Source organism: Phocoena sinus, chromosome 13 (genome assembly GCF_008692025.1).
Source record: "Phocoena sinus isolate mPhoSin1 chromosome 13, mPhoSin1.pri, whole genome shotgun sequence".
In the NCBI taxonomy this organism is placed as follows: Eukaryota; Metazoa; Chordata; class Mammalia; order Artiodactyla; family Phocoenidae; genus Phocoena; species Phocoena sinus.
Genome location: NC_045775.1, coordinates 62,796,703 through 62,809,910, shown reverse-complemented (window position 1 = coordinate 62,809,910; position 13,208 = coordinate 62,796,703). Strand labels below are relative to the sequence as shown.

The 13,208-nt window shown below is 50.8% G+C and overlaps 1 long non-coding RNA gene across 1 annotated transcript; it reads right to left on the bottom strand.

Moving 5' to 3' along the window:
* Window positions 1–9,895: 9,895 nt before the first annotated feature.
* Window positions 9,896–12,404, bottom strand: LOC116763946. Its single transcript, XR_004352686.1, has 3 exons — window positions 12,353–12,404; window positions 10,313–10,388; window positions 9,896–9,986 (listed from the first exon to the last, which is right to left on the bottom strand). It is a non-coding gene; the product is annotated as an uncharacterized LOC116763946 (long non-coding RNA).
* Window positions 12,405–13,208: the final 804 nt, after the last annotated feature.

The window sequence follows — 13,208 nt, the reverse complement described above, 5'->3', positions numbered from 1 at the left end:
GGAGAAGGCATGTTGGGAGACCTCTTGGCTCCCCTTTCCTCCAACACCCTCGAGAATCCTTGTCCCTTTTCTCCTTTTCCACCTTCTCTTTCGCAGAGTCTCTCTCCATCCCTCTTTCTCTTTCATCTTGCCAAAGGGAGACTTTTTCACCCAGAAGAAAGGTGCTAACTAGGGAATATGGTGGTCATTGCAGCTGAGATGCAGGGCCCACACACATCAGGCCTCAAGTCCAGCCCAGCCTACAGAAAGAGAAGGCCTGAGGGCCACCTCGGGGGAAGCCCTACACCTCCTCCCCCTGCCCAGCTGTCTCAGCTCCCCCCACACCTGCTTCTCCCCTCATCTGCCCCTCCTGCACCCCCTTGCACCTGACAGGCCAAGAGCAAACAAGTTGTTGTTTGTTCCTCTCTCCCAGGAATGCACAGTGACACAGAAGAGGCACACATTGCTAACACACATTGCACTTTGCAGTTACCTACTGTTTCCTAGCTTTTTCTTATGTATGCTGCTTTTAAGACTTTCTCTGAAATCCTGTGCTCTTTAATTAGACTGAAGTCAACAAACATCTCAAACATTTGTTTGAGACCTATTTTATGTCCTGGGTTTATGAGGGGTGCAAAGGAATGAAGACTACCGTTTCTTCCCACTGGGAACTCACAGTCTCATGGTGGGGGAGATTCACAACTAAGTAATGCGACTGTCAAACTAAAAGGGCAGATTCTATGTGAGTATGAAGGACAGAGATTAGCTATAGCTTCAGAGATCCAGGAAGGCTTCTTGGGGAAGGCTTTCCTCTGCAGATACTTCCAAAGAGAGGATAGGCTACAAAGGCAAGGAGTGGGGGAGATTATGCAAAAAGAATGTGCTGTGAGAGAAGAGAGAAGGGCTAGCTAGTATGGACCCGTGTGGACTCCCAGCTTTAAGGAGGGCCAAAGGCAGAGGGAAGAAACAGTGATCAGAGAGGAAGTGTAAGGACCAGGGCAAACAACCCTCATTCAGTGCGACTAGTATGTTTTCTACCCACTTAGAGTACTTTAGAGCTGGTTGGGGCCTTCGCAGCCAACTAGTCAAAGCCATTTGTTGTACTGAAAGGGACATTGAGACTGAACTAAGTGGGGAGAGATTTGCACAAAAGGCAAAACTTGGTCCAGGACTCAGCTTCCAGCTCACTGTACACCATACCCCTGTGACAACCCCAGACCCAGGTCAGCAGCTTCTTTGTCATGTTACCCACCAGCCACGCCTACCACAGTACCCAGCACACAGTAGGTACACACATATTTGCTGAATTGAATTCTATTTCTCCTTTATTCCTCCAGTTTCTAAAGAAAGGAACAAGAAAGAGGGATGGGGGGCTTCCCTGGTGGCGCAGTGGTTGGGAGTCTGCCTGCCAATGCAGGGTACATGGGTTCGAGCCCTGGTCTGGGAAGATCCCACGTGCCGCGGAGCAACTAAGCCCGTGAGCCACAACTACTGAGCTTGCGCGTCTGGAGCCTGTGCTCCGCAACGGGAGAGGCCGCGACAGTGAGAGGCCCACGCACCGCGATGAAGAGTGGCCCCCACTCGCCGCAACTGGAGAAAGCACTCGCACAGAAACGAAGACCCAACACAGCCAAAAATAAATAAATAAATTAATTAATTTTTTTTAAAAATTTAAAAAAAAAGAAAGAAAGAGGGATGGTTCTCTACCAAACCACTATTTATACCACAGGCACTGGGTAAGGGGTGTATCTTGTTGATCCCCATGATTCTGCTGTTATTCCCATTTTATAGATGGGGAAACTGGATCTTGAAGAGCTAAGATTTGCAGCTAGTGAACTGTAAGAATTCAAACCCACACTAAGAGTATCAACTTAAATGGCTGAAATTGAATTTAATTGAGTTAATTTCTCCTCTGTGCCCCACAGCCCTTCAAGGCGGAAGGATTATTTTTTCCCTTTGGGGGTACATGGGGGATAGAGCTGTAGTAGAAGGGTGTATGTGTGTGAGAGAAAGAATAAATCCTTTTAAAGACCAGCTTGTTTCAACTACTCATAACTGACTGAACTTCCAACACCAGTAGAAGAAGTGAACAAAGGTATTGGTTCTTTTTAAAAAGTCACTGACAGGTTCAGCCCGTCTTTGCGTCATCACATTCAAACCTGGTCTGAGGGTCCAGAAACTCAGGGGTGTTGTTGAAATGGAAAAACACAGAAGGAGTTGGGTTATCATGTGTGTCATCTCTCCAAGTGTCTTGTAAGCAGATGGTGTTCGAGGGGGAGAGGATGAAAGAACCACCTAGAAAGTGGTTTCTGTGTTCAGAAGAAAGGAAAATAGAGATGATGGTAGTGGTGGTGGTGGTGGTGATGGTGTGTGTGGGTTGCAGGCAGATGTCAGGGGTGTTGGGCGGGGAGAAGAGGACAGACTTGTCACGGGCCCTCACACCAGCCCAGACCTTCCCTCATGCCCTTGTAACCTTTTTAAGGCTCTTCCACAAGTGGGCTTCTAGGGTTGTCACCAAGCCTCTGCCATCCCCTACTAAGGCTGAGGAGGTCAAGTCCGGGGATAGGGAGAGAACTGGGTGGAAGGGGGCACTGGAAGTCCTGGGAAACCTCACTTTCCAGGCCAGGTGCAAAGGCTGGTCCTTGCCACCAGCTGGGGGTCTAGGAGTCGGGTGGGGGCTCTGGCTGCCTGTTTGTTCAGCCCTGAACTGAGGTTCCTGTTAGGAAGTTACCTTATTTGTGTTCAGACTGATTTGTTTGCTGTTCACACTCACATGGTGAGCTGCCCCTTGGAGTCCTGGCTTCAAACGTAGGGGTAGGCATGGGAAGTGGGAATAATGGACAGACTCAGAGCCTGCAGGGTCCAGAGAATACTCTGGGAAAAATCAATGTCTACAAGCTCCTGATGAGGAGAAGGTGGCTTGGACCCCACTGGAAGCTCAGCCCTGGCTCCCTGCTTTCCAGAGGAGAACCACATGGGGCTCACCCAGTGAGGAGTCCTAAGGCAGGAAGCCTTGGAGTTTGGCTTCCTCACTCACCGGGGGAAGTGCCTAGTGAGGAACAAAGTATCCTAATGCCAGGCTCCCACCTTGAAATGCTGATTTAGTTGGTCTGTGGTGTGCCTGGGGCACCGGGATTTGTACAACTTTCCCAAGTGATTCCACTGTGTGGCCAAGGTGAGAACCTCTGTTGTAGAGTCTACTAGCTTCTCAAACTTTAATGTGCATACACAACACCCAGGAATCTAGTTAAATTGTAGATCCAACTCAGTGGGTCCGAGTTGGGTCCTTACATTCTGCATTTCTAACACATTCCCGTGTGATGCTGGTGCTGTTAGTCTGGGGACCATTCCTTGAATGGCAAGCCCCTATACCTGCTTTCAACTTCTCCTTCCAATTATCAGGGGGAAGGGGGTGGGGCCGTGTCCCCAAGCTTTCTGCACCTGTTTACTCGGCCCACCCTTTCCCCACCACCTTTCTTGGTAAAGTGATCAGCATACTTCACAGCCTCTCTGGCCAAGGCCAGTCCTCTAGTCATTTTCAGAGTCTAAGTGGACAAAACAGATCCCTTACCCTACCTGAGACAAACCAATTCAGCTGGCTCCAGCTGGGGAGTGTGGCAGAGGTATGGAGAGGGCAGCAGCAAAAGCAGCAGGAACATCCTTCTCTTGTCCTCTTGGGAACTCTGGCCCTATGGGCAGATAGGACACAAACATTGAGTGGTAGGGCATGTGTCCAAAGATGGCTTCCTTCCCATATGCTCTGTTTGCAGAGAGGCCTTGCCATTTCCCTATCCCCTCTTGTTGGATCTGGGCTAGCCCTGTGACTTGTTCTGGTCAGTAGAATATGAAGAAAGTGACACTGTGTAACTTCTGAGGCAGGACCCTATGATCTGAAGTTTTCCCTTTGCTATTTGGGGTGCTCGCCCTTGGGATCCAGCTTCTATGTGAGGAAGACTAAGCTAGTCGTGTTGAGAGAATGAGAGAATCCCAGCCTCCCAGCCAACCCTGCCAAGACACTAGATTTGTGAATAAAGCTATCCTGAATGTTCCAGTCCCAGCCACCATCTGACTGCAAGCCAGACCAGCTACATAATTTGTGGAGTCCAGTGTAAAATAAAAACATAGGGTCTATTGTTCAAAAATAGTTAAGAATTTCAAGACAGCAAGAGTAGAGCATTAAGCCAATTGCAGAATCTCTCTCAGCGTGAGGCCCTGTGCAATTGCATAGGTACCACACCTATGAAGCCAGCCCTGATTGCAACCTCATAAGAGGTCCTAGTTGACACCCTGTGAGGAAGAAGCACATCCCAGCCGAGCCCTGCCAGATTCCTGACCTCCAGGGTTGTGAGCAGGTAAAATAGTTGTTTTAAACCACAAAGTTTTGAGGTGGTTTGCTATGCAACAGCAGATAACCAAAACACATTGAATGGTTTACTCTGGCAGAATGGGAGACTCATGAGAGGAGGATGGGGGAGGTCAGTGATTTGGGAATCTCATGGGTTAAGACCAATGAAAAATGATAATGCTTGTTCACTAAACGGACAGATCTTTGAAGATGAAGACAGCTTACAGAATGCAACAGAGTCAAAAACTAACTACAATCCAGTGTTTCAAGGTGTCATTTCCCCACAATATGCTGATCTGACGAGGGCAGAGGAGGGCAGGGGTAGGACCCCTCTTGCTTTGCCTTTTCTCTGGGGCAGGCAGTGTGGAGGAGCTAAAGAAGAAGGGTCTTTGGAGTCAGACAGACGTAGGCTCACATCAGGCTTGTGCACATTCAAGCTGTGAGAGTTTGAGGGGCCTCCCACCTCCCCATCTGTCCCCATCCTGCTCCCACTACAGCCTTTCCCACCTCAGAAAATGGCAACTTCATCCTTCTAGCTGCTCAGGCCAGAAAACTTGGAATCATCTTTGGATCCATTCTTTTTCTCTCATCCTCACATCCAGTCCATCAGCATACTTCTCATAAGGCTCTACTTTCAAAATATATCCAGAATCTGACCTCGCCCAATCACCTCCCCTGATATCGCTGTGGACCAAGCCTCCTGTCTCTTACTAGCATGACTGCAATAATGACCTATCTGCTCCCCTGCTTCCACCCTTGTTCTTCTACAGACTTCAACTCAATGGTTCTGGTAAACAGGGTAAGATCATGTCACCCCTTTTCTCAACTCCACTGACTCCCCAAGTCACACCAGGTGGGGACTGACAAGGCCCTCCACTCCCCTTATTTCTCTAACCTCATCCACTACTGTTCCCGAGTCTCACTCTGCTCTAGACACACTGGCCTTCTGGCTTTCCCTTGACTAAATACACTCCTGCCTCAGGGCCTTTGCACTTGCTATTCCCGCCTCCTGCTTGTCCTTCAGCTATCTGCATGGCTCATTCCCTCACTTTCTTTCAGTCCTTGCTACAATGTCACCTTTAAAAAAAAATTTTTTGTCGGGGGGGCTGCGTTGGGTCTTCGTTGCTGCGCACGGGCTTTCTCTAGTTGCGGTGAGCGGGGGCTACTGTTCATTGTGGTGAGTGAGCTTTTCATTGCGGTGGCTTCTCTTGGTGTGGAGCACGGGCTGTAGGTGTACAGGCTTCAGTAGTTGTAACGTGTGGGCTCAGTAGTTGCAGCACGCAGGCTTAGTGGTTCTGCGGCATATGGGATCTTCCCGGACCAAGGATCGAACCCATGTCCCCTGCATTGGCAGGCAGATTCTTAACCACTGCGCCACCAGGGAAGTCCCAATATCACCTTCTTAATGAGGCCTTCCCTGCCTTGTCCTACGCTCCTTATTTCCCTATACAGCTTAATTTCTTTCCATAGTACTTATTACTATCCAACAAACATACATTTTCCTTATTTATTTATTTTTATTAGCTCTTTCAACAATAATGTAAGCTCCCTAAAGAGCAGAGGTTTTTTATCTGCTTTGCTTACTGATTTTTCTCTTGGAGCCTAGAACTGAGCCTGGCACAGAATGGTCAGCCCACAAATATTTGTTACATGAATAAACCAATGAGTGAGTGAATGTTACTGATGGTATTAACTTCACCTAATACAGCCCACTTTGTTGGGTTTAGTGAAATCTAAAACAAGTAATAAAGATACAGTTCCTGGCACGGAACAGAGGCTCGTGGGATGTGAGCAGGGCAGGAACAGATCATCAGCCCAATCAATGTCTGCCCCTATGGCCAGGTGTCCCTCTCAAGGGCTCTAAAGGGGCCAGGTGAGCTGCCATCAGCCTGAGTTTCTGGCCCAGGATTACCAGGGCTTCAGCTTTTACTTAAGGAATTTGGGATAGGGATTGATTTAGGCAAATACATTGCCATATTTCTTCAAATGTCACTTTTCTAAGCAAAAATAAATACCTGATCTCAAGTTCCTGCAAGCTCTTCTTGCCATCTCTCCAAATCATCTTATAACTAACTCATCATTTAATCCATTGCCTGTCAACCTTTTGTCTGAATTTGGGAACACTTTTCTTTTTTAATGATTTTTTTCCCCTTTTGGACCTCAGGAGCAGAAGGTTGAGGTAATCTTTCCTACCTGTTCATGGCCATTACCATCTGAGGTCCATACCAGATCCCACTCTTCTTTTTGTCTGTCTTTTCCTCTTTATCCTCATCCCCTTGCCAATTCCCCTGCTACCCTAATAAACCATTTGCTATTGACTATCTATGGACCCATGTAAAACATGTAGGGCTGTTTTGTATATATGTTTTTAATTTACATAAATGGTAAACCTTTCTTTTTCTTTTCCTCTTTACTCAAAACCATTTTAAAGTTCTCTCTTTGGTGCTCTATGGATAGAGGTTTCATTGCTTCTAACAGCTGTTTTCTAGTATTTCACATTGCAGATGAAAAGTCTGCTGTCAGGTTGATTTTTATTTGTAGAAAACCTTTTCTAGTGTTAAAAAGCTTGGAAGATCATTTTATTTATCATCATCATTCAAAGATTTCAACAAGATGTTTAGGTATCTACCTTCTCTCAACTCGCACGTCCTTCCAGCTGTGGGCTGCAGGCAGTTGGAGGGGGGTACTTTTGGCTGTATTGAGGGTGAGTTTTCTGAGAAGTATTCCAGTGGGGACATCTGACAAGAAGTTAGGTAACAGAAGGTGTCTGGGCTGGATTTGGGAGTCATCTGCATTTGGGTTCTAGTTTGAAAAGAAAAATATGGATGGATGAGATCAAAGATGGAGGAGAATAGGTCAAGTGGGGAGGTGAGTGGGTGGGGCTGCTGAAAGCAGGGGGTTATCATAGGGTCTATTATTAGGTAAGCAATTGTTTTCTTCTCCTTTTTTTATTACAATAAAATATTTCAAACACTAAGAAAGTTATAGATAAAAATATGATAAATACCCAAGAACTCAACATCCAACTTTATAGACTGCAGCTTTTGCTACGTTTACTTCAGTTTTTGTTTTTTTAAGTAAAAGTATATTATGGACACATATGTAGCCCCTTTGCACCTCTCAGCAGTTCCATTCACTGGAGTTAATTACTATTCTAACCTGGTGTTATCATTTCCATTCATGGTCTCATACAATTGCTCCATAGTTACTTACCCATAAGCAGCATACAGCATGAAATGTTTTGCATGCTTCTAAACTTTATATATGTGGCATCATACTGTACTTGTCATTCTTCAGCTTGTCTCTTTCACTCAGCACTATGTTTGTGAATTTTATATAATAGCCAGTTTATTAATTTTCGTTGCTATAGAGTATTCCAAAAATGAATAGACTACAATTCGTTTTTCCATTATACTGTTAATGGACATTTACGGATCATGTGCTATGTGCTGGATATAGCAAAATTGTAGCAGTGGATCCGCATCTCAACCTGTGAAAAATCATGTATGCTACTTTACAGATAAGGAATATAAGGCTCAGAGGGGGTAAGCTACTTATCCAGGTGACACAGCTAGTACATAGTAGAAGGGCACCCTCTCCTCCCTCCAGGATCCTCTGGCCCTGATCTTGCATTGTCTCTTCTTCCCCAGGGAACTCAATAGACTCAGCCCTGGGGGAGGAGGTGCTGCTGGAGCTTTCCTGAGCTGGTGCTTTTCTGTTGACTGGAAGCACACCTGGACTTGGTACTGGGGAGGCCCTTGTCAGTGCTCATCACCTGGGTAGGCCCAGCCCAGTGACAGAACAGGTACACTCACAATGCTGGCCCCTGGCCTGTGTGGGCAGCTGACAGGACACAGAATCAGTCCTGCTCCTGCTCTGGGGCTCTAGGTTTTTGGAAGGCAGGACCCCGTTTTCTCAGCCTCCTCAGAGCTCCTCATACAGTGCCCTGGAGGATTTAAGCCCTCTGTTCCCTCAGTGCTTTGTAGAGGTCTGGACATGCGGTCAGGAAATGGAGGCTCTGCTCTGCCCTGCCCCTGTATCTAACTTGCGTGATGTGATACAGCAGGCACTTAGGCCTCCTCTGAAGTGGGATGATAGCCTCGGGGGCACCATTTTGCTTTTTAAGTGCCTGTCCCTCCTGGGCTCTGGCCTAGCAAGGCCTGGGGAACGCACGTAATAGGAGAGGTTCGGGGTCGGGGGCGGGGTGTGCTTGGCACTCAGGGACTGAAGGGCCAAATGGCCGGGCCGATGGGGAGTGTCATTTCTCGCGGCGGGCAGCAGGGAGCGCGCGCAGACCGTGTGATGGGGGCACCGCCTCCGCTGGCCGTCCCCTGCAACCGCACCTGCGGGGTCTCAGCAGCCCCGGCAAGGGCGCCCGAGGAGGCTGCGCGAGGAGGGAGAGGCCCCTCACCCGCGAGGCTAGGAGTTAGGGTCAGCTTGTTGTACACACCTCTCAGAAGCTCCGGGAAATGAAGCCCGATTCGGGAGGTGGCGCGCGGCACTGTGCTCGGAAGGCAGTAGAGGGGGAAGGAAGGACGTTAGTTAGGTCGGGTGCCTAGGATCACTGCTCTCTGGCTGGTGGAGTCAACGCTTCCTAACTGCGGGGTAGAAACAAGCATGCCCCCCTCCTCCCAGGGGGACGAGGATAGTCAATTGCAGGAGATTCCCAAATGTTAAAACGAAAAAGGCTACAATTTTCGTCTGGTTCCCTTCCAGACCCTGGGGCGGGGAGGTGGGGGGTGGGGTGGGGGACGGAGGGCGGGTTACTAGGAAATCCACCCTCCTCCTACGCAGTCACACCTAGGAGGTGGCTGTGTGTCGGTGGGACCCATCTTCCTGCTCCTAGACCACAACCCTTGCCAGCCTCAAATGTGCTTCCAGCCAAGACCCTTCTGTCCTGACAAGATGGGTCCATAGACTTATTCTTCTTTTCTAATTCCAAACATAATATATACATTTTGCATGAAAATTAAACAATACCAAAATTACCATTAAGAAAATGAAAGCCCCTCCATAATCCCCTAACAAAATTACCACCTTTTTTCAGGTTTACTTCTATTCCATACATATACTAACACATTTATTATAATGATTTTTACAAAAATCATTGAATCAAAGTATTTTAAACTGTTTTTAATCTTGCTTTATTTCTCACTTAATATATATTGGACACATCACTGTGTCAGTGTATATACCTCCACCAAATTTTTAACAAATGGTTGCACAGCATGCAAATAGTTGAGCCAGCCCACCACTGATGGGCTTTAAGATGGTTTTCCCTTTCCCCTCATGACAAGCATCCTTATAGGCGCTGTGCTCCCTGCAAGTACTTTTTAGGAGCGATTCTTTTTTTTTGACTGCGTTGGGTCTTCGTTGCTGCGCAAGGGCTTTCTCTAGTTGCAGTGGGCGGGGGCTGCTCTTCTTTGCTCAGGCTTCTCATTGCAGTGGCTTCTCTTGCTGTGGAGCACGGGTTCTAGGCGTGTGGGCTTCAGTAGTTGCGGCATGCGGGCTCAGTAGTTGTGGCACATGGGCTTAGTTGCCCCGCGGCATGTGGGATCTTCCGGACCAGGGATCAAACCCGTGTCCCCTGCATTGGCAGGCAGATTCTTAACCACTGCGCCACCAGAGAAGTCCCTAGGAGTGATTCTTAAATGTGCAGTTTCTGGGATGAGAGAGAGGCTCATTTGAAATGGCTGATGTTGCTGCATTGCCCTCCACAGGCTGTACTGTCTATCTGGTCAGTATATCCACCCATGGTGAGGGCAGGTTCCTTGTGGGTTTAGCCACAACCTCTCTTGAGGTGAGGGCTTAACCTCCCAAATCTTGGAGCTTGCCTGAACTGGTCATTTCTGGAGGTTTCAGCAGCTCACTAAGGACCTCATGAGAGGGTGAAAAGGAAGCTTGTTTGTTCAGTTCAGAGGTGTCAATAGCAAGAGAAAGGACTTCATAACCTTTCTGAGAACAGGGGTGATTACAAAGTGGCCTTACCTCCCAAGGGATCATGGTGGGGTGCAGGATGGAGCAGAGGAGCCAGTCAGAGGAGTGAGGAACTGGGTGGGGTTCCCTGGAAGAGAAACTCTGTCACTCCTAAGGGACAAGGGCCCTCCTGGGCACAAGTGCCTCAGGGACCAGCCCACTAACCTTTTAAGCTCCAGCTGTCTGGAGGCGGGCGGAGGGGGTGTGTGTGGGCAGATCCTGTCCCTGGCCCAAACCACTCAGTTCCAAGAGAACATATAGCCTGACTTTGAAGAAGAGAGAAGGCCAAGACCCACCACAGAGGGATTTTTTTTTTTTTTTTTTTTTGCGGTACGCGGGCCTCTCACTGTTGTGGCCTCTCCCGTTGCGGAGCACAGGCTCCGGACGCGCAGGCTCAGCGGCCATGGCTCACGGGCCCAGCCGCTCCGCGGCATGTGGGATCTTCCCGGACCGGGGCACGAACCCGTGTCCCCTGCATCGGCAGGCAGACTCTCAACCACTGCGCCACCAGGGAAGCCCACCAGAGGGATCTTGAGATGGAATCAGATGCTAAATTGGTTGAAAGAGCCTCTGAGCTGGAGCAGCCCTGGAGGGCTTCCTGGAGGAAGAGGTTGGACACTAGATGTGCCTTGGTAGGTGGTGAGGATTTGGACCCTCCCAGAAACCTGAGCAAAGGCATGTTTGTAGTAATGGTCAGTCTGCTCAGGGAACAAGAAGCAGCACGGATTGAGGGTGAGTTGTGGAAGGGCAGGAGGAGCTCTAGCTGGGGATGTGGCAGAAGCCAGTGTAGGGGTGAACCCTACAGCTCCCAGGAGAGGAATTTGTTCTGGGGTCCTAGACTGTCCTTCTGACCTTTGATTCCCTGGAAACTCTGGCTTAAGAGTCTGGACATGTCCTCCAGGGCTCCTGGAGGCCTATCAAAGGCTCACTTCCCAGGGCAGCGAACTCAGACCTAGGGCGGCGGTTAGCGCCGGGCAGCGCGGTCTCCTGAACACCAGGAGGCGCCATCCACTGCCGCGCGGGTCCGGGGCTGCTCCGCCCACGGACCGCTGGATTTTCCGCAGTACTGCTAAGCTCCCTGGTGTTCACTCGAGCGAGGGGCCCACCACTCCCACACCTTCACCTTTGCCTCCTTTTCCTTCCCCATCCCCAACCGGGGGCTCTTTCCCCTTGCCTCACCAGGCAGAAGGGGAAGTAGGGGTTTGAGGACAAGGGTTTGAGCCAGGCCTGGGGGGCGAGTCATGGAGGGTCGGAGGGACTGAAGGAGACCGCACCTGGGTTTCCTCCATTCGCCCTCCCTTTTCCCCTTCCTCCGCCCTTTCCTTGTCCTCCCGACTCCACCCAAGTCCTGCTCTCTCTCCCGTGCCCTCCTTCTTTTCCTCATTCTCCCACCATGATCTTTGGTACCAAGCCAGTTTTTACGGAAGTTGGTCCTCCACGTGTAAGCGCATTAAGGAAAAGATGCAAAATTCATAAATATTTGAAGGAAGAAAAAAAATCCATTGCTTCTCCCGCCAGGTGCCAGTCGGCCCTGCTAGCTCAGCGCCCCGCCCCCGCCCGCTCGCAAGCCCAGGCGGAGAGTCCCCTGAGGCGGGCGCGGAGGCCCTGGGCGGGGTAGGGGCCGCGGCCTAACCAACCCGCGTCCGCGCGTCGCCGAGTCACGGCCCGGCCAGCGTCGCCGCGGGCGGAATAGAGGACGGAGGATTGAGGCGGCCGCCGCGTGTTTGTCCAGTGCCCGCCCCCGCCGTCGCCGGCCCTAATCTCCGATACACTTGCGAGTTGGCTTCCTGCCCCGGGGCCCCCACTCCCCGAGCAAACAGGGCGGGCGCGGTGCTGCATCCGAAATGTGGCATTTGAGCAGCGCAGCGGACGAAAGCCGGAGCGCGGCCGCTCGGCTGTAATTGCCCTTCCCCGCCCTAATCCTCCGGCCCGGCCCCGCCCGCCGGCTGCGGCCCATTGATTGTTAGCGCAGGAGCCGGGGTCTCGGCCCAGCTCCGGGAGGGGCGCCCCACCCCCTACCCGGGGCCTAGGAGGCAGTCCGGACCCACCTACCCGTCCTCCATGTCCTATCCCTGGCGCCTCTCTCTAGCCGAGGTCAGTCCGGACTTGGAGGCGGAGAATGTCCTTGGAAAGGGCATCGAGTTTGCCAGGGGTAAATGGGGGTGGGGCGAAGAGGGGAATAACCGCAAACTTGCCCCGGCCTGCCAGGCTGAGGGAGGTGAGATCCTAGATCGCGCCGGCCTTTGTTAGGTGAGGCAGGGGGTGCAGAGGACCCACAGGGGCCTGGCTGGGCTTGACCCCCTGAGAGCCCACTATGGAGCTGGGGTTGAGAGGTCCCTGTGTGCCCCAAACCACCCCGTAGACCCCAGTGCTTCTGCTGTGGAGGGGACCCACTTCCTCAGGTCTGCCGGAGTGGCCTGAATCTCACTGCAACCGCATTCAGTCATTCTTCACTGAATATGGGGTGCAGAGTGCCAAGTGCTCCAAGCTGGGAAATAGACATGGTCTCTTCTACAAGTTCTTAATGAGAGACGCCAGTGCCAGGGGAAGAGAGAAATAGCGTGATATGGGAGCCTTTGGGAGCAAACCCACTGAGGCCAAGTGATGGCGTTACAGGGACAAGACTCTGTTCCTCACTGGGGTGAGTTTTCTTTCTTCCCAGCCTCCCATCCAGGCCCCACAGTGCACCCCTTCCCCTCCCAGCACAGCCACCTCAGGCCCGGGAAATTGAACCTTGGCCTTCTGAGCCACCTCCCTGGGCCTAGGCCCACAGTTCAAAGCTTGGCTTCTCTGTGCGGTCGGTGGCAAGCCTCGGCGCTGTGGTGGTGGTAGTGGGGGGGTTTGGTGGGCAGGGAGCAGGGGCCTTCTCTGACACCCTGAGGCCTAGGGAAGGAAAGCTAGGGCTGAG